Source organism: Accipiter gentilis, chromosome 2 (genome assembly GCF_929443795.1).
Source record: "Accipiter gentilis chromosome 2, bAccGen1.1, whole genome shotgun sequence".
Classification (NCBI taxonomy): domain Eukaryota; kingdom Metazoa; phylum Chordata; class Aves; order Accipitriformes; family Accipitridae; genus Astur; species Astur gentilis.
In genome coordinates this window covers 14,481,691-14,502,916 of record NC_064881.1, presented here as the reverse complement: position 1 = coordinate 14,502,916, position 21,226 = coordinate 14,481,691, and the positions used below count along the sequence as shown (strand labels likewise).

The window sequence follows — 21,226 nt, the reverse complement described above, 5'->3', positions numbered from 1 at the left end:
AGGCATCAGAACCGCAGTATGATAGTCCATCTTTATGAACATTTTTAAGTACTTTCCACATAAAATTTCCAAGAGCTTTTTGTTGTAGTTAACTCGGGATGAGCCCTACCACCCTGTTAAACTTCAGGGTAGACCAGAAGGAACAAATATGTATCCAAGCCTTTGAAAAAGCAAGGAAAACTGACAACTTACTGTCAAAGAGTCAGTTTTGATTTTATTCTACAACAAACTCCACGTTGGGACTGTATTCTGCCAATGCATAACTGCTCCATAAATCCTCTAAAACAGGGACGTGGAACCCAAAGCACATGATTTCATTTCATACCACTCATCAACACAAATGTCTTTTCAATTAAAAATAAGATAATCCTAACAAGAACATTAAATCATCAACACCAAACTTATCTAAAAGACTTGTTTGGCCTGCAGAAAGGCTGTCCTGCTTTTTAGGTTGATACCTTTTGCGTATTTCAGACGTAAAACACTGAGCATCTAACATAATTTAAAATAAAGAAACCTAATATACAGTTGTCTCAATTTTCAGCAATTCAAAGCTACAATTTAATGAGTAATTGTCATTTGTGGTGCAGTACCCAGCTACTTAGAGGTCTTCCTTAAGAATGTACTTGATGGAGCACAGCCTTTTAAAAGCCTGTTGCCAGCCCCAAAAGATATTGCCTTATTGCTGGGGGATGGGGAGAACAAAAGTGATATATGCCTTTGACAAGGATCACAGAAACAGGAGCAGATACCTTTAATCCATAGCTTTGTTGATGCTACTAGATTAAGACCTCCTTCCCCCTCCCAATGCCACTCTGAGCATCCCATGTGCGTGGGGGGGATGGGGGACAAGGAGGTTAAGGGAGGAAACGACAGCATTACAGCACCTCATTTTGTTTATCAGCTATTCATAGACCATGATGAAATCTCCAACTGTCTTCATGCCATTTTTTCATATCAACTTTGCTCATGACACTTTTAACCAAGCCTATAAGCAATGTATTCTAATAAATCAGCCTGTAAAAGCCCCTATTCCATTTGAACGTGGGCACTAAATGACTGATAGCTTGTGATCTTCCAATAGCTGAGATATGTTGTACTAATGCACAACAACTATGCAGCTCTTAAACAAATTCCAGACTTCCCCTCTATTCTTCATGAAAGTTACTTAGCAGAAGTTCAAAATGCATTAGTTCAGGAAGAGAAACAAAAAATGGCACGAGCACCCCTTATTAAATGCCACCTAAGAGAATTTACCGTCTCACAACATGCTGCTTTTGATTGCGTCTAGGCTGGATTAGTTTCAACCCTTGTTACTTCAAATTTTGTTACCAACCTTTACTTTGCAGATAGCAAGCCACGCCTCCACTTTCTTCTAGGTGCTTTGCTAGTATTATTTGAACTAAGAAACGACACTGTACTAAAATTCCTTTAAGTTCTTTCTTAAACCAAAACCCTATACTTCTACATGGTTTCTTTCCCTGTTACCCTCAACAAATGTACCTGTAAGCACATTGACTGCAATTTAACTCATTTTAATAAGAAAACAAAACAACTGATGAGCTTATCTTGTACACATGGCATGCTATCTAGAAGCTGAAGTAGGTTGCATGAGAAAGTTTAAAAATTAACTTATCAAAGCTCAGCTGTGACTCCTCAACAACTGGAATGGGCACCAGCCTTTCATGATACCTGCATTCCTGGTAGGAAAAAGCCAAAAGAATTTTTTAAAATCTCTCTTAAAATTCTATTTATTTCTAAGTGTTAAGAACCTATAATTGCCACCTTTCAGAGCATCCATTTTGAAAACACAACTGCTGCTTCTTTATAAAATCAGTTTGCCTACTTTCATGACCATAGGGTCTCACATATTTCACAATCTTTATACAGCAAACCTTTTTTCCATTACTGAGTGTAAAACTCTCCCAAATTCAGTTGCTTATGCTGAAACACTGCATGAGTGCATATTACACACTACTTTGAAAGTCTAAGTAACTTTCAGGGTAGCCTCTTCTCTAACAGAAATTATCAAATGAAACACAGAAGTACGAGTCAATGCCTATTACTTCAGACTTACAGACTTACTACTTTCCAAGTACTTCTCAGCTAAGCAAAGCAACATTCTCAAAAAAACCCCCCAGTACGAAGTGGTTATTGTTTGTGCAAGTGTTCTTCTAAATATGGTACTTGCGTAACTATACATGAAGACATGAATAAACTCTTACTGTTCCACCACTGCTTCAAGCACCAAAGGTTTTTATACAGAGTGGTACTGTAGCATGTCACATACTATGATAAAACAGAGAGACCTCAGTACTAAACAATTAAATAATATACTACAGTACAGTTTTTCACATAGGAAGCCAAGAAAAAGAAAAGTCAAAGTTATGGTTCCCATGATAACTACAGCTTGATTGTAATACTGTTTTATACTGCGTATTTGAACAAATGCATCAATTTACAATTGATGGGGAATTATAACTGAAGGACACAGTCACATCCTTTGTCTCACTCTTAAATAAATCAGTGGCATTCAAAATAAATTTCCATGACACTTGTACAACTTGGTAAGGTGACTGGTTTGCCGGCAAGAAGAAAAAAGGCTATTAAAAACATATAAACCCTATCTATCAAACAACTTCTCCGAAGTTATGGTGAAGCACACAGGGCAACACTACTGCATTTTAACTAGATTATGGACTATTTCAACATCCAACAAATTATATTACATTCAGATTTGTCCACGTCGTACTTGACTTGACTTACCATGACTCATGGCTACTGCTAATGAAATCCACTAAATATGTTTAAGCTTAGCATTCCTAAAAAAGCAACAGCAACAAAAATGCACTATTGGAGTGCTTACCTTCACAGAGAAAAATGCATGGAAATGAGGAAGCTTGGTAAGAGAAACAAAATGAGACAGTCGGACAAAAGGTTTGCAGACAACGGACAAAAAACACTATCCTGAAAAGGCAGAGACGTGAGAAAAAAAATAATTCATCACAGGAAAACCACAAGCTGGGGAGACTATCCGTAAGAACAGTTTTCATCAAGAGGGGAATAAACCAGAAAAAAATAACTAGCAAGTAAAGCTGCAAACAAAGGGTATGTTCATTAAGGGGCAAAGTAATAAAAGGTCCTTTCACAAATACCAGGTACATGAAGCCTGCTAGAGAATCCACTGAGCCAACGTATAACTAAAATACGAAATAAATACTCCAAGAACAAAAATTAAAGTTTTTTGCATTTACTGTCATTAGAGAAACTAAGGGAGGCTTTCATCTTTTTTGTCACATAAAGCCTCAGAGGTAGTTTTGGTCAAACCAAAGCAAACGGTAGCAAGTTACCAAAGCAAGATGGTATTCACCCAAGAGTTCTGAGAAGCTTAAGGATAAAATAGCCTATCTATCCACTATACCACATAATATCTAGGTGTCAAACACTGTTTTCATGTCAACGGTGCATCAGTTTTGAAAGGTGGTCACACCTTTAGACTGTCAAGAACTACAGACCAGCAAGTCCAATGTCTCAGCAGGGCAAATAACTAGATGATAAAAGAAATAATGTTCATTGGCACGCAGCTAAGTACAGACAACAGAAGTGACATTGATACTTTCCCATAGAAAAGTCCCGTCTTACTAATACATGAGAATTCTTCGAAGCAAGTGGTAGGTGGTCAAAGTCTGAGCTAACCTGGATAACCAAAACACATGCCACCTGCTGAACAAAGGTTCTCCACCAACGGTCCCTGAAGAAACTAAGCTACAACAGCAGAAGAGGGAAGGTCTTCACATGGACAAGTGGTTCAAAACAGGGAAAAAAATGTTAGGAAACATGATGTGACTCTTTCCCAGACCTGTGTTGGTTAGCATGCACATAAAAGATCTAGAAACAGTGGTGAGGCTTGAAGTAAGTTTGCTGATAATATTAACAAGTTCATTTTGCTAAAAATGAAAGATCATCTATGCAGGAAGCAGCAGACCTTCATCATACACAGTGAAGGTGTAATAAAATGGAGATGAGATTCACTGTAGGTAAACAGAAGGCAATGCACGTTGAGAAAATACAATCCGACTGTTTTACATACATTGTACTGAGCTCTGACCCGATTACCTCATTGTCAAGAAAGAGATTTGGGAGCTAGAATAAACAGATCTACAAAGACAAGATTTGTTAGAAGAGTAAACAGAATGCTAAGAATATTTAAGAAAAAAAGAAAAAAACACCCACAGAATTGTTTGAGACATGAGACACACAAGTCTATGCGATACCCATATCTTGCTGCAGTGCCGCTGTTTGCTCTGCCCACCTCCACTTCAGGAGTAAAATTACTGAAGGACCAAAGGGGGGTGGCAGGTATTTGAATACCCTTCAGAATCTCCAGCCTCGAGAAGGGACAACCAGGGAGAGAATAAGAGAGTCTATGAAATCAGGAGCAGCATGGAGCAGGTAAGTAGTGAACCATTGTTCCCTTTTTCTTTTAACAAGGAAACTAGAGAACATCAAACAAAACTAGCAGGTGGTAGGTTCAAAATAAAACAAATAAAAGGAAGCAGTTCTTCATCCAATGTGTACTTAAGCTGCAGAACTCATTGCCATGGTCCCAATGGAAGCCAAGAGTTTACACAGACCGAGAAAAGACTAGATGAATTCATGCAAGAAAAATTCATTAAGTGTTACCTATCACTTTTTCCAAGGTAATTCTGAGCTGCAGAGTTGTGGAGGCTAAGGGGCTTGCTCTGTTTCTGGATAGCCTCCACCACAGTCACTGTGAAATAGGACGCTGGATGAGGCAGACCTCTGGTCTCAACTGGCAGAGCTATTCTCTCATACTAAAGAAGCAAGATCAACATTCGTAACGTGGTTTTACTAGCTCTTGACAAATATGCTACTTTGATAATAACACAATTCCTAGCGTATCATTTCACCTTCTTTTAATGAAGAAACTGTGTTTCAGTCCCCATTATCAGTACTTCAAGAATGCAAGTGAGATTATAACATTTGAGAGGACCACAGCATGAATGAGACAAGGACACCAAAAATAGTGAGTATCAAACTCTGCTGAAATCTACCATTCCTGTATAAAAGATTACCCTATTCCAACAACAAAAAAAATTTGAAGAGAGTTTATGATCTGGTTCTAACCCCTTGAGGGAGTAAAAAAAAAAAAAAAAAAAAAAAAAAGGGTGGAGAAGGGTAGTAACAGAAACGCTGGCAATACTAAATACTGCAGCACAAGCAGTACTTCTCTGGATGCTATTCAGTACCTGCAGTGGTTTTTAAGTTCAGTTTGGGAATAACTCAAAATGAAGTTGTGTTATACATTGAAATTTTAGGAGTACTGAACTCCTATTGAAAACATTTTTTCAGGTTTGAAGGAGAAAGAATTAAAACCAACACTAAGTGGTGAAAAAATTAAAATATTCATACTTTTTCTGATTTAAACAGCAGTTGTAAGAGATAGTATCAGCTCAAAGCACTGGCCTGAATCTTTACTACTGTTATAAAAAGGTACTTAAAATAACTACAACATATTTAGGTTAAGCACTTAAAGGAATTACTGGAAGACTGAATTCAATCCTCAGCTCCAATCCACAAGTCATTGTGCAACGTTTTAGCTGCTGAAAACAAACCCGCTCTATTACCTATAAAGTGGGAGCCATGCCCACCTCCTCCTAAATACAGAAGACACGGCGATTGTTGTGGTAAGCAATGGAAGAACTCTGCCTCTTTGCACCTTCCAGCCTACTCCCGCTCCCTCCCACACAAGGAAAGTGCTGCTGCCACTCTATGCTGAGCACAGCCCAAGCTTGAAGACAGCAGTGTATGCCCAGCGCAGAACAGGCCTTCTGCTAAACCTCCGTCAGACACAAGGCAGCACAAGCCAATGGTTTATTTTCAAGGACTCGTAATGATCAAAGCTTTCACAGGTACAGTAAAACTCACCATAACCCCCAGATCACACCCAACAAATTACATACCCTTGCTTGGAACCACGCAGTTCTTCAAAGGCATTGTTCGGTCATAGTCTGGTTTAGTCAAGTTAAATACTTGACTTGAGGTAGAATTAAAACCTCACAGAAAATGTGAGTCAAAATGGCTAATAACATAGCATAGAATAGAAAGTATACTATCTAAACTCCTTCTGCTCCTAAACCTAAGCTCAGCATATAATAATCACAGATTATTTGGCAGAGCTTATTCAGCAAACTGTGTAGGGCAAGGGGGGAAGCTTATAGTCCCTAAACTCAATACACAAAAAGTAACTGTTTAGACTCTACTCCTGAGAAAAGTATTTAAAGGAAGAAGACATAAATTCTGAAAAATAGAAAGCTATTCAGACACAGACTCTAAACACTTAAAATGGATTTTTTTAAAGTGCTAAATATCAGACCAACTCTGCTTTTAAGGATGGTATCTATCTACTTCATGAGAGCAGCAGCAAGGCAAAATTAATACTTGGTAAAGAACCAAGATCATCTGATGAGAGCTGCTAAGTAAGTAGCAGCTACTACAAACCCCAATATGGCAGACCTCAAAATACATCATTATGAACCTGGTATACCAGTAGAGTAGCACTTAAGTTCCTGGTTTCCAACTGTCTGCTCTGGCCACTAGCCCTGAAAAGAAGCAAAACCATCCAAACACTCAGAGATGCAAGCACAAAACAGGTATTTTGCCTTCTATCACTTCCATGCGTAACTGATACGAAGAGCATCAAATTCACCCACTGGAAATGAATGTACTTTTTCTTATGGTACACCAGAACTGTGTGCTCATAATTCCTCCTGACCTTTCAGCAAGCCTTGTGCTATTGCACAGACCGTACATCAGCAACAGTCAGCCTCAGCAAGTGGGGAAATACCCCCGCTGCTCCTATTCCCCCCCCTCCCCTTTTTTTTTTGAGGCAACACTGCTTCTCAGTTCCTCTTAAGCCCTTCCCGTAGCAATGCCCACCACTCCAGACACCTCCAAATTTAATCCACTGGAATAAGCAGCCTTTAAATTAAGGTGTTATAAGGTCATATAGCAAGCAAGATGATCGGATTAAAGAGGAAGTGGAGTTAAGTTAATACTGAGTCGCTATTTTAAGTTCTGTGTTCAAGACAACAGCATGATAGCCTTTCAAGTGTGAACCAGTCTTCAAGCAGGACAGCCAAGAACTGTTCTATTTTTAAAAAAAAGTTTTATTTCTTTTTTAAATCTGAACATGCAATGCAGGACAAAAATTCATCAAACAGACAAGATCTGGTCCCAGAGACAGATGTTTTACAGCTGTGCTTTGGGCTTCCTAAAGCCCATTAGAGCTAGCACATACAATTCCTAATGTAAACAAGCTGCTTTTAGTAACTACAGTATTCACTCTGAACACACACAACGCTAGTCAGGGCCACCACTCCTCACACAGTTTTCACCAAAAGCAGCTTGCAGTATCCTCAGTGCCTTGAGATAGAATTTCTAAGTCCCCACTCCTGCTCCTCCTGTCATCCCCTGTAGCTCCTGAAAGGGAATTTTTTAGATGTAAAACCTGCAGAGAATCTAGATGCACTATACTGGTGGGGTTTTTTATAACTATGCAAGTATTTACCTTCCATTAAGGCACGTACAATTGCCCCAAATCTTGAGAAAAACAGGAAGGAAAGCATGAGATTCCACTCTTCCACCTGCTAAGACACCCCTTTCTGTCACACTGCAGGCAGTTTACACAACTCTACAAAACAGCCAGGGCTCTTCAGAACGCACGCAGTTTCTCATGCCACATTCCTGCTACGCTGAAAGAGTCACCTCAAGCTGGCAGGCGGCTTGAGCAGAAGCTACCGTCAGAATCCCTGACTGTCTGTAAGGTGTTCAGTCTGCTGCTGAGCTACACAGTGTAAACTGCCCGTTTCTCTCTCTGGAGAACAGCAAGAGCGTAGCATTACAGGAATAACTGATCAGCATGTTATTTTACTTGCAACGTGATTTTTTCACCAATTTTAAACAAATACGAGTGTGTTCATTTCACTAGGAGAAAGCTTTAGACTATGATAGGAAGTAAGTCTTAGCCATCTACTATGACCAAGAGCTCTCATACCGTCTCAAACTAACACGAATAATGTAGTTACTTGGGATAAAACTCAGAACAACTGAAACCACTTAATTAAACATTGATTTGACAAAATTTGAGACATACAAATTGACTCAGAAGGTTGATGTGGAGAACTTCAAGCTTGCAAAAAAAAAATCCCCTCCCCCCCAGCAACATACTTTCTTGTGAATAAATTGTTTTAAAGATTAAATACTTTACATTCGAAATATTAGATAAGCCATTTATACATTAGTAAATCTTTAAGGCTTTTTTTTCTCCTACCTCAAGAGGAAAACTGATTTCTGGGCAGTGGATTATTAATTCTAACAAACTGTTTATAGCATGCAATCCACACCATCACTAGAATAAACAAATTTTAATATCAATTTGAACTCAGGCCAGCACATTTTTCTTTTGGTGTCCTTTGCTTCACAGATGATTACTCTGTTTCTATTTCTCCCATGAAGGTTCCCAGGCAACTGATCCAATCCACTTGCTCACTGCCACCAAAATGAAAAGATGAAAAGGGCTTGCTGCTCTCCAAGCCACCGGCCCCCCTCGTCCTTAGTACCAGCTCTGGTGTTCATCAGATCCTTTTATGAGCCAGTTTGATTCATTACAACAGCAAAATGCTCTCCATTTTACAGAGTTATTTTTCTGCCATTTTAGTGAACTAAAGTGGTTCACAGAAGGACCTGACAAGCGCTGCTGCTATAACAAAGTAGCAGAGCCATGTGGTTGGGAGGAAGGGTGCAAGGGGACAAAAGGCAGAGAGGAAACTTCTCCTTTCAGAACAATGTCCGGTTAAATTAGCTCACTGCATTTCTCAAACCATACCCTGACTTATAAATGATTAGATGGAACACAAGACAACATTCAGTTGCTTTCAGCCATCTTCAGAGCTACAAAAAATTTATTGTACAAAAAATATGTTCATATGTATCCTCATACAGATTTAAATATAATACTCCAGCGGAAAAAAAGAAAAGTTCTTACAAACATAACAGCAAGATACGGATAACTCAATTAGAAGAGGAAGGTAAAGAAAGCTTGGCAGATTTCATCCTAGCTTTCTTTTTATAAGAAAAAAAAAAAAGCCCTGGGAAAATGAACACCAATCTGGTAAGGAGAAAATATCAAGAACTTTACCTTTTCTCCTGAAGTTGTCACCAGTATCCAAGTAAACCTGTTAAGGGAAGGCTGACGTGCCCAAGAGAAAAAAAGGCAGTCGAGCCAACGACTTGCAAGGTAGCGTACCACAGGCAAGTGGCAATGTGCTTTAGATGCCTAGTCCCCAGGTTTTCTGCCCAGTGATTTCCCTCCATGGATCGATCTGCCTCGTTCTGTGATGGACTGCCTACTGTGGACGTGCCATTTCACTTGAGAAGCAAGAAGCGAACATGTATCAAATATATCACTCCCACAGCCCAACTGAATCGATGAGAGCAGCAAACGGGACAGCTCAGCTGCTAGAGTCCTTATCTTGCTATTCAAAGTTCATTGCCTACCTGGAGGCACCTCAAAACAGAAACAATTCATTTCAGTAGTACGCACGGAAGAGAAAAAGCACCCAAAGCACCGCCATCGTTACACCTTATCACATCAGACAAGGGTTTCTAAGCCTTCCTGACTCTACCAGCTGCCTACCAAAAATCTTAATGTTGGGCAGCCACAAAGCACACCACGAATCTCTTGAGTGCCATAGAGACAGAGCCACAAAGGGAGACAGCAGCAGATCCCAGAAGCCCCACTGGGGGATAAGATCGGGCATGCAGCCTGCATCCCAGCTGGCTCTGTAATATCCGCCTCCAAGAGCCCCTACTCGTCCAGTTCCTCCCACAGCAAAAATTCGCGTTGCCCAACCATCCCCATACTGCACAGTCCAGTTGTGCCACTAGTCATGCGACAACCTCGGCAGCGGAATCGCATGTGAACCGCTGACAAGCCAAAGGTTGACCATCCTTCATCTAGAAAGGCAGGCAGAAAGGCAGGCGTTCTGGTTTCCTTTCTTTTGGGGGAGGGGGCAGGGAAAGGGGACTGGTGGTAGAAGGAGTGAAACAGATCAAGGAGATTAATCTTTCAAATAACAGTGTTAGGGAAATTTCTTACAAGAGCAGCAATGGAAGCAATTCCTTTCACCTGCCATCTTTTCCGTAGCCAAGGTTTTCTTTTTTAACACTCCAAAATTAAGTAATCGTTGGTTTGGGCAGAGGGGAGCAGGGGTGCAAAGCATTAGCTTATTTCCTTGAGAACTAGCCGTTCAAGAACTCGGTCACCTTAGCCATACCATTTCTCTAAATCTAACCATGATAAGTGAAAAGCCACACAAAACCACACCCCCTTCCTTTTTTTTTTTTTTTTTTTTTTTTTTTTTTGTTTCAGTGCAACATCTAACATGCTCAACTTCTAAGACTACCTACTACAACAACTATTGGACCCAAGTTGGAAAGCATGTTTCTGTTCTAGCGCTGCCTTTAACAAGCTTATTTTTCCAACAGCCATGCCGTTTCTATGAAACAAGTCCTTCCTTCTGCATGGCTGCCACAAAGTTCAAATCCTGTTTAAAATACAAAAGTATGCTCACTAAGAGTCACTTCTGTGAGGGAAGGTGGCATGGGCTGGAGATTACTGCAGAACTGCAGTAAAAGGAGAAATGCAGGTGGAACTGATGCAATTTTTTCAGTGACCTCTGTTAACGTTACAATAGAATTAAAGCAGCACGTAACTGCCTTCGCTTACTTCTGTACAAAAAAACCCCAACCAAAACCCCAAAAAAACCCCAACCAACAAAATGACAATGTACCTTTGCAGAGATCAAGAGAGAAAGGGGAGAAGTGAAGCTGAAGCCTGCTTATTCACTTCCCCACCAATGAAAGAACGATGATTAAACTAAGGATGAATAAGGCTGTACCCCATTTGCAGAGCTGAGTGAATGCAAAGCACAGCAGACACCTCGTAACGGTACTGATAAATAAACTGAATTACTTAGCAGGTCTCTCCCAGGCTTACCTCCTGAGGCAGTCCAGAAACCCCTATTTAACTCACTTTCTGAATGATTCCTTCCTAAATCAAGAGAGAGATTAAATTGCTCACTATAAACTCTTAGTTTAATTCTTCACGGTTAAAACAACTTGAGGCAAGAATTATCCTCTTGGCAAGAGTCCCCTCATCAGAGTTTAAAGGAATCTCTGAACTCACGTAAGCAATAGCTACAATGGCACAGGGCCCTCGTTTAAGCCATCCTGAGATGACTGCATTACCCTGTGAAGTCTGCAGGATCTTCCCAGGAACTAGCCACATAGTCCCAAGTACCTTTCAAACCAGGAACCAGAGATGACAGCCTGCCTGCTTTTTGCCTTGCAAGAAACCAGCAAATCCAACAAGCAGCTACTCCAGTCCAATAGCAGTGCAAACCTGAGCATTCTCAAGAAGCCACAGGACTTGCCTAGATGTATGCCAGACAGTTGAGAAAGAAAAAGAAAATCATATTCTTAGATCTTGTTTCAAGCTAATAAACGCAGTTACGGTTGTTTAGGTATTTCTGATCCCACATGAACAAACAATGCACATTCAAATGTAGAACTAAACAGCAAGTTACCTGGGAAGCCAGACTTCAGATATGCTCTCCTGCCCAGGAATAGGTAAGATTTTGAAAACATTTTTTATACCCTAAATAACTCATTAAGATGCATCCTTCAAGTTTACCAGTCTCTCACCTACGTGCAATTTTATCTCAGCCTTGTCTGAGTGATTTTTGAACGTCTGTTAGCCTCATCATTACCTTCCTTTCTTTAATCCTCCTATTGAGCATTAAAAACCAAGTCAGTCCTATCTCCTTTCTGGTTGTCTTATTTTCAACTTGAAGAAGTAGTAAACTGCTATTCTCTACAGTCCAGGCCGACATGCACTTTCCTGTAAGACGTTTTACCAAGTAACATTTCAGCTTTGGACTTCAATCTCAACAGCCACATCAGTGAATCCTCTCAGAAGCAAGGAATATTTTCTCCTAGTAAGTTATCACCAACTCAGACTTCCCACTTACTAGGTCACCCAAGTTGTTAATACCAAAGACTCTAACTGAATTTCTCCATTTCTCTCACGTAAGGCCTTGTTTCACATTTCTCCCAGAACAGCACTACCTCAGTGCTTTCTACGATGAAGACTTTTTCTCCTCGTTTTGTCCTATCACTGATCTCTGAACTTCTAAAATTCCAGCTTCCAGTTCAGTTTTAGTTAAGTTTTCCCCAAATTCTCTCTCAAAGAACGACCGGTATTCCTTCACACCTAAAGACTACCCATTTAACAAATCCTGTTCACCCTGTAAATAAATCCCCAGGCCTCCTACTTTAAGATCCAGGACAAAAGTGCCTTTATTAAAGTCTTCCTTGGACCTGCTCCAGGTTCTGATCTGCTTTACCACTGGTCACAGAGTTCTTGGTCTCCAAACCTTCCCTACTCCTTTCAAAAACGTCACAATCCCCCCCAGCAGCTCCTCCCCACACTCCAAATTTCTCTGTTTAGCAAGGGATATCCCGCAGCGGCTTCATTTCACGTGAAGTGTGACGGGACTAGACTCTCCCCACCCACAACTACCCCCTTGCACAGAGCCAGAGAAACCATCACAGCTGTTATTTCCCCACCATGAAACGATGGGGAAACGCCATTCTCCCGAGACCAAAACGTGAAATGACGAGAGGCCTCTCCTGTTCGAAGGGTCACGAAGAACCTTCGGAAGGCTGCCGGCCGGCTGCAGCCCCCGGCTCAGGCTCTCCGGTGCCGACCACCCCCTTTCCAGGCAGCGCCCAGGGTCTAACGTGAGACTTCATCAGGTTTTGGTGCAGCCAGCCAGCTCTTCCCACACCAACAACAGCACCCCTCAAGCTTTGGGTGGGAAGCGGTATTATTAGGAGCCGAAACGTGTGTTTATTTTGCAACATACCCTAATTACCCAAGACTGGCAAGAAAACGCAACTCCACTAAGCAAACAGAGAGCAATATAAATTGGAAAGAAGATTAAAAACCTAACAGGAAAGGCACAATCTGAAGAGGAAGAAAAATCTATGGGAAAGCTGGGGGGGGGGGAGTGGGGGTGGCAGAAAAGAGAAATAGAAATAAAAGGTTTAGATATCAGAGCAGGACTGGTTTTGCTGGCAACAGGAATGATACTTTGTACATCTGACGTACACCTCCATAAAATGCTTTAAGAAGTGATGCTTGCTTGACGCTTGCTTGACGCTTGTAGATAGAAGTCAAAATAACTGTGGGTAGGCCAATTTCTTTCAAAAAAAAAAAAAAATCACTAGGAAGAAATTTTAAAGCCAGCTACCTGTTGCAGTTCTAGCAGTAGACAGAAAGCTCAACCGAACAGCTTAAAAAGCAGCTCAAGGACATTAAAATTAAAGTGCTTCCAGAACCATTCAGCACTGGATTCTCCACATGCTGGCTACTCCCAGGCAGGTAAGTTGCTGCGCTGCTCGCTATGATCACCGGCCCATATTTAAATGAAGCCTGAGCAGAATAACCTCTAGGATCAGGACCATAGACGTGAAATTTAATTTTCCTCTCAGAACCACTAGGAAGAAGGCAGACATTTTGGCTGCAATGACTTTTTCCAGACAATTGATTCTCGAAGTTATTTATTCCCCACCATTCCCCTCAAGGCCCTCTCGTCACTGCAATTGTCTATATCAGAGGAAGGTTGGACGCAGCTCCCATGAAAGCCAAGCAAAACCACACCCAAAATAGCTATATAGGTCACTACAAAGCAAAGCGAGCCCTACGTCATGCCAGCAAGGGCTTCTGGTTAGTTCCTATATGCCAATAAGCTTTCAAAGTCATGTGTTACAATGCTCTACTAATACAGTACCATATTTGATAATTAGCACTCCTTTACTGAACTCCAACTTTTAAATGAAAATGCTTAAATTAAGTAGTATCTCTCTCCTTCCCCCCTGCCCCCCCCCCCCCCCCCCCCCAAGGAGAATGCATTCAGCGTAATGGCAGCAAAATAATCAGGATGTTTAGAAACCGCTACTGAGCTGCATTCATGAAATGAGAGAACCCAACGGCACGAAGACCCTTGGTTTTGACTTGGCTTCTTCTAGGTGCATGTTTACATCTTTGAAAAGTCACAATGTTGGAAGCTAAGAGCTAATCAGCTTTTGTATACTTAAGAATATCCTTAAGAGCTTTGTTGTCATATTCAGGCGCTTGGAATGTGTCCTTTAGGTCACAGCCTCCTTTTTGTTTTTTGTATCATGCTTTCCAAACTCGTTTTCCAAGTAAGAATTTCAGCATGCAACTAACTACAACATGGTATGTCCACAACCGCTAATCTCGGCTAAGATACGAGCCACTAAAAGTTACAGTTAGATTCTGTGGGCAGAAAGAAATCAAGAGGAAAACTCTTCCATTCAGTATCTTGTCAGAATCCGAATACAAACATGGGATGTTTCTGCATATTGTACCTCACTCCTTCCTCTGAAAGAGTTCTAAAAATAAATTATACTTGGAGCTTCCCTTTGCCTTTTTATCACGGCCAAACTACAGACAATATTTGAGACTCTTCCGTTAAAATCCAGCGGCTTATATTTCTGCAAACAAGCTATTCACAGAAATACAAATTATGAGAAACGATGAAGTTAACGTCTGTCTTAATGATGAGGCTAAATAGATGTGGTAAATTAATACAATAACTTTTCTGTTGGAAAAGTGAAATCTGAAGTCTCACCTACACACAGACGACTCATTTGTAAAAAAAGACAGTTTAATTATTTACTAAAATCTGCAGTTTTCTCATGTATACAGGAAACATAAAAGTAACATAAAAGTATCACCCGTGTTACTTATGGGCATCAGTTAACCAGCTCATAAATCTGAGCAGTTAGTGATCTGTTTGTAGCGGACAAATACAAAAACGTTTGGAAATCAGGATTTAAGGGAACTGGGTGAAGGAGGATGTTCAGGCACACACCACTTGTCACACAGTTGCCTGTATCCTTGCCAGCCACACAAATTTATTTGGGTAACGCTAGATTCACGAGAGCAAATACCAACCAGGAGGTTCTAAAAGAAGCTTCCCCTCTGAAAATTAACGTAGAAGTAAGATGAATGGGAAATAAGGGATAGAGTTAAGGCACAGGATTCAAGGCAACGCATGTGTTTATCTCCACCCTCCTTCTTTCCGGTTACTTTTTTCCTCCTCCTCCTCCTCCTCCTCCTCCTCCTCCTCCCACCTTACCAACCCTTACGTATCACGCCACACACTAAAAACAAAACAAAAAACCAAACAGCCAGCTGCCATAGGATGCCACGGCTATGGCAAACCGCAGAGTCCACCACGAGATTTCAGCAGATTCTCTGAAAGCCTGCAAAGTTCCCATCGCTCAGGCCTTCCACCTTTACCGAAAAACACATCGGGGTCGGATTTGGCCGTCTGTTAAGGTTTTAACGCGGCGTTGTATTCTTAACACTGCAGATTCTCCCCCAGCGAAGGGCCTAGGCCACGTCCCGGGCATGGGGCAGGGACCTGGCACGCAGCCCCGCTCCGCGCTGGGGCAGGACGGGGCCCCCGATGCCGAGAGGCCGCCCGCCCCAAGCCCGGACCGAGCAGCACGTCGCCTTCGCCAGTACACCTTTTCCAAGCTTCGCCATCGGCCCCTTTCACCTTTACTTGCAAGTAACTCGCTTTACGTCTTAGCAAGTCCTAACGTTACTGAAGCGTTAACGGGAAATACCGTGGACGTTCGTCAAAAGCTTTTCGGTGCGAAACAGCAAATAACGCGCGTGGAAAAAAAAAGCTACGCTCTGGTTAAGTGACCCCGCTACGTGGACTGGGAAGTCTTTTCAGTGCTCCGTTGACCTAAGCCTTCAGGTTTCTGCATTAACCAAATTTGAAAGAAAATGGTTACAACTCACACCTCCTGCCACCGTACAGAGTTTTTACTGCAACAGAGAGTATCCTGCTAGACCTCATTTCGACTGGCATTTTCACAACACTACGTCCTTGGAAATTGTTGTTTTTTCTAAAGGGACTGCGTGATCTTTACCTACGATCAAAACTTTCCTTAATTACTGAAGAGGCAATAAAATCGTTTTGGGTTTTGAATCTGAGTGAGTTTTTTCCACTGTTTAAATAACCTAACCAAGTTTTACAAGTAATAACAGAAATATCATTACATTGCTAGATATTTAGTAAAATATTTGGTCAAATACGATTATCCAATTAGTATCAGTGAATCACTACTTCAGCGAAACTTGCAATCACAAGCATTTAACGCTCTTCTAAGAGCCTGTTCTACAGCTTTTATAATGATCTTTATACGTTCCTTATTTTAAGAAAAGCTCAAAAGAGACTGAAAACAAGCAGTTTAGGTTAACAGAAATGCAGGACCGGATGCCTGAATCTGTGGCGTTTTCCAATGCTATAGTAGGGGAAATTTTGTTCTGTAAAACTGTTTCAAACTTCAAATGATGTCTCACACAAAAAATAATTACTTTTTCTAAGCAGTTGTGGTTTTATCCTAGAGGAAAATAGCACAGTATCAAAAGGATCTCTGCGAAACCCTGAGCACGTTTACAACACCAAACAAGAGGAAACAAGCAACGTTCCCGCATTTAGTGGCTGGAGATAGGAAAATGTAGAGAATGTAATTGCTCTAATCACCTGTTACAAACCTCAGAAACAAATGGTTAATTTTCCCCCTCGGACTGCATCTTATTTTAAAAGGCATTACTAGAATTTTTTCCGCTGCTGTTAAAAAGGCAGACCTCTCGGAAGAAGCCCTCTCTAACTATCTCCTCACCGTTAAGTTTGTCAGCAACCCTGCCGTCTAGACTGTGTTTTATGCCGAGCAATGTGCTTTTTTTTCTTTTCTTTTTTTTTTTTTTTTTAAATGGAAAAAAATAAAAACCCCAAAACCAAAAACCAAACCCAAAAACATGTTGGAAACTTTCAGGACAGAAACTAGAGAGCTTCCAAGTTCCTCTCTTAGGGGCGCCTAGCAATGGAAAGGAGAGTTCTGCAAACGTGCCCCAAGCATCCAGCTACATTTAGCTTTCAGCCTTTTTATTATCATTGTCAATGAATGGGCCCCAGTCAAATTAAAGCTGCCATTTTAGGTTAAAGACTAGAGAGCCTCTGTTGTGCAACAGCGAGACAAAAACACTCCAAGCGACAGATGCAGCACTCTTATTGGAAAACGATGGATTTCAACTTTTATAAAAAATAAAAAAAATAGTAATTACCGATCATGCTTTTTAATATGAATTATATATTGATACTCACACATTACCGCAAACTAACGGGATTTATAATTGGGATAAATCAGCTACCCATGCTGCTAAGGTCATAGTCATTAAGATTTTTTTGCCGTCGTTAGAATGGATGATCTGTGAGGAAATGAACAGAAACATATTTTGTTCAACTTGCTTGTTTGTACCTCCGCTAGTCCCACATACCACGAGAAAAGAAAAAAAAAAAAAGAAAAAGGGGAAAAAAAAAAAAAAGGCAAACACATTCTCCCGAAAGCCATCTTCTAGGATAAACACAGCTCGCGATCTGCTTTGATGAAAGTAAAATCAAGACGCACATCGACACAGAAACAAACTTATCGCATCGAGGTTATTCTGATATTCCCCGAGCCAAAAAATCCACGAAAGACCAAGTGGCTGGGGGGGGGGGGGGGGGAGGGAGGGGGGGAGAGAAAGAGCTTCTCGCAAATGAAAAAATCGCCCTTTTCTGTAGTTGGAAGGCACGCTCAGTCCCTTCCCAAACGAAAACAAAGGCAGAAAGTGGGTAAGTGCGGGAGAGTTGCGCGGCGCGCCGAGCGGCCCCCGGCGATGGGAAGGGAACTCCCGGGCATCGCTACTTTCCTTTTGTCCATTGTCTGTTTAAAAAACAACTAGTTTAAGCCCGGGCGTGAGGGGGCTGTAGGAGTGAGCCGAGGAAGCCGGCTCCATTTCCAGCCCGTGCCCCACAGCCGCCACCCCCTTCCCAGGCACCCCGACCCCCGCACCACCCCCCCCACCTCCCCGCCCCCGGCACCCACCCGCGAAGGCCGGTCCGGCGGCGCGGGGCCCGCCCGGAGGGGCTCCCCCGGCGTGGGAGCGCGTCCCCCTGATGTAACGCTACCGGGATAAACGAAGGCAATGTAATGATGGCTGCTCATTGCCTGCAGCGCCTTCTCCCTGAGACTCACTAACAACCCTGCCCCCCTCCCCCCGCCACCGCACACACACACACACACACGCGCGCACACGCACACGCGCTGCCCGCTCCCCGCACGCAGCGCCCGCCGCCGGACCCGCTCCGCGCCGCTCGCCGCCCCCCCCCCCGTCCGCCCTGACCGCTTGGCCTCAAACCACCTTTTTCCGCTCACCCTCAAAATGGCCCGGAACGGGGCGGGGGGGGGGGGGGGGGGAAACGGACGTGGGGGCACGGGGGACGGGTATATGTGCCCGGGGGGGGGAAGGCGCCCCGACCCCAGCCCCATGTGCGCGGCGGCACCCACCCGCCCGCCCCAGCCCCGCGCCGGGGGAGCGAGGTGCCCGGCGGGGTGAAGCCCCTATTATGCGGCGTCCGCCGGCACCGCTCCGGCGGCCTGAGGTAGCGTCCTCCCTTCCCTTCCCGTCCCCTCCCTCCCTGCCCCCCGCTCCCCTTTCTTCTCCGGCCGCTGAGAGCGCCGGCCGCCCCCTGCCCCCTCCCGCCGCCGGGGCAGGACGGTTCCCCCCGCCGTGCGCACCGGCGGCCGGAGCGGCACCTCGTGCTCCCGCCTCCCTCCTCCTCCTCCTCCTCCTCCTCCCTGCCCGCCCGCCCGCCTTCCTGCCGCCCGCCGCCACCCACCGCCCGGCCTCCGCTGGGGGTGCCCCCGCCGCGGCCCGGCCCCGGCCCCGCCGACCCATGTGCCGGGCGCGGAGCGCGGAGCGCGGCGGGCGGGGCGGTGCCGGGCCGGGCCGGGCCGTGCGCGGCGGGGAAGCGCCCTCACTTTGTTAGCGCTTGTTGTGCCGCCGCGGCCGCCGGGAGCCGTCAGCGTGGTCAGCGGGGGAAGCGCTCCCGCGGCCATCCCGGCCGGCGCTGGGCCCCACCGCCCCCGCCCGCCGCCGCGCAGTTTCGCTCAACTTTTCCCGGATTTTTAGTCACCCTCCAAAACTTGCGGAGCGGAGCGCGGGGGGGCTGGGGGGGGGGGTGGGGGGGGCGACGACGGGGAGGGGAAGAAGGGAAGGGGAAGGGGCGCCGCCGCTCCGGCTCCCCGGTGCCCTCCCCTCCCCCGAGGCGAGGCAGGCTGCCGGCCGGCCGCAGCACAACAAAAAGCCATTTACACCCGGGGAAGTGCCCTGCTGAGACACCACCCCCCCACCAACCCCCCCCCCCCCCCCCCCGCCCCGCCCGGAGCCGCGGCCGGGCGCAGCATCCCCCACCCACCACCACCCCCCCACTACCACCCCCGGCCGCCGCCGGCAGCGAGCACCCCCGCTCCGCGCCCCGCCGGGGACGGAGACCTGCCGCGGGTCCCCGGCTGCATGGCCGGCGCCCTCCCCTGCCTCCCTCCCTCCGCGCCCAGCGAGGTGCGGGGTCACTCACCGGGCCGGTGCGTGGCCGTCGAGGGCCGTCGGGGACCGGTGTCCCCCGCTCGCTCCCTCGCTGCCCTCCGCCGAGGGGCCGGGGAGGAGGAGGGGACACGCTCCGGAGTTGGTGCCGCCGGCCGGGGGGGGGGTGGGGTGGGGGGGGGGGCGAGGCGGGGTGCGGGTCGCGCACACGCACACACACACACACACGCACGCACGGAGTTGCTCGCTCGCACCGGGGCTGGGCTAAGAGGGGAGGAGGGGGATCCCTGGCCGGGGCGGGCGGGCGAAGGAGGGGTGGAAGGGAGGGGAGGGAGAGGAAGGGTCAGCGCGGGTCTCGGGTAGTTTCGGGGTCTCCGCCGGGTCCCGGCTCCGCTTCGCTCCTTTGTGTAATTTCACTCGATTCAAGTTTAATCCGATAGTTCCCGAGCGAGCGAGCGAGCGCGCCCGCCGGAGCCGAGCCGAGCGCGACACCAGCCAGCCAGGCGGCTGCCGCGGCTGCCGCCCCCTGCGCCCGCCCGCCCCCGCCTCCCCCCTCCCTCCCTCCGCCCGCCGCCACAAGGCGCGCCCCCGACACCGCCCCCTCCCCGGGGGCGAGCGCCGCCGCGCGGCCCGCCCCCCGCGACGTCACCGCCCCGCCCGGCATAATTTATGCAACGGGGAGGGACGGGGACTGGGGGGGGGACGACGACGAGGACGACGACGACGAGGAGGAAAAAAAAAAAAAAAAAAAAAAAAAAAAAGAAGAAAATAAAAAGAGGGAAGGGAGAAGAAAAAAAACCCCACCCCACAACAAAACCCCGGCACCGGGCGGGGGAGGGGCGGGGGTCACTAACCTCCCCGCCGCCCGGCCCGCCAGCGCCCCGCCGGGGCTCCCGCCGCCGCCGCCGCCGCCGCCGGGCGAGGAAGCGCTGCCGCGGGGCGGGGGACGAGCGCGGGGCACGGCGGGGCACGGCGTCTTCCGTGCGCCTCCCCCCGCCGCTCCGCCCCGTCTGCCGGTGACCGGGGGCGGGGAGCGGGGAGCAGCCCCGCTCCGCGGGGGTCAGCGCCGGGCCCGGCCGCCGCGGCGCGTCCCGTCCTGTCCCGTCCCGTCCCGGGAAACTCCCGGTGAAGCCCGGGGGTGTGGGGTGGGTGTCACTGTGTCATTGCCGCGCTTCAAACTTCCCAAACGCGGCGGCGAAGCGGAACCGAGAGGCGCCCCGGCAGGCTGCCCGGCCCCCCGCGGCCTTGCCCCGGCCCCGGCCCCCGGTCCCGGTCCCCGGCCGAGCAGCGCGCCCCCGCCCGCCGCTCTCCTGCCGGCCGCCGGGGCGAGGCGAGGCGAGGCGGGGCGGGGCGGGCGCAGCGGGTAGGATCGCTCGAGTCCCGCGATTTGGGGTGGACTTTGTCCCCAGCGGGTCGGGTTCTCCGAGGGAAGCGGCCATTAAGCGCTGCCCGCCGCGGCAGCGCCCCCGTCCCGGCGGGGCCGCTCTGCCCCCGCCGCGCCGGCACCGGCACCGCGACCGGGATGGCTGCCGAGCCCTGCCGCTGTCGTGTTTGTAAGGCGTACCTTCCAAGTCGTGATACAAACCCAAACAAACTCACTCCGTAAGT

The 21,226-nt window shown here is 46.5% G+C and overlaps 1 protein-coding gene across 9 annotated transcripts in view; it reads right to left on the bottom strand.

Moving 5' to 3' along the window:
* Positions 1–20,490, bottom strand: part of CHD7 (chromodomain helicase DNA binding protein 7) — a 132,595-nt gene extending 112,105 nt beyond the window's left edge. For 4 of the 9 annotated variants that reach the window (XM_049820520.1, XM_049820581.1, XM_049820591.1 and 1 more), the window contains exon 1: positions 19,653–20,129. The gene's annotated coding sequence lies outside the window, so the exon portion shown is untranslated. Of the gene's footprint in view, positions 1–15,409; positions 15,723–17,357; positions 17,462–18,120; positions 18,319–19,652; positions 20,130–20,472 lie in introns of those variants that run through there. The other 5 variants (XM_049820528.1, XM_049820556.1, XM_049820536.1 and 2 more) reach the window with 4 other exon arrangements.
* Between the last annotated feature and the right edge of the window lie 736 nt (positions 20,491–21,226).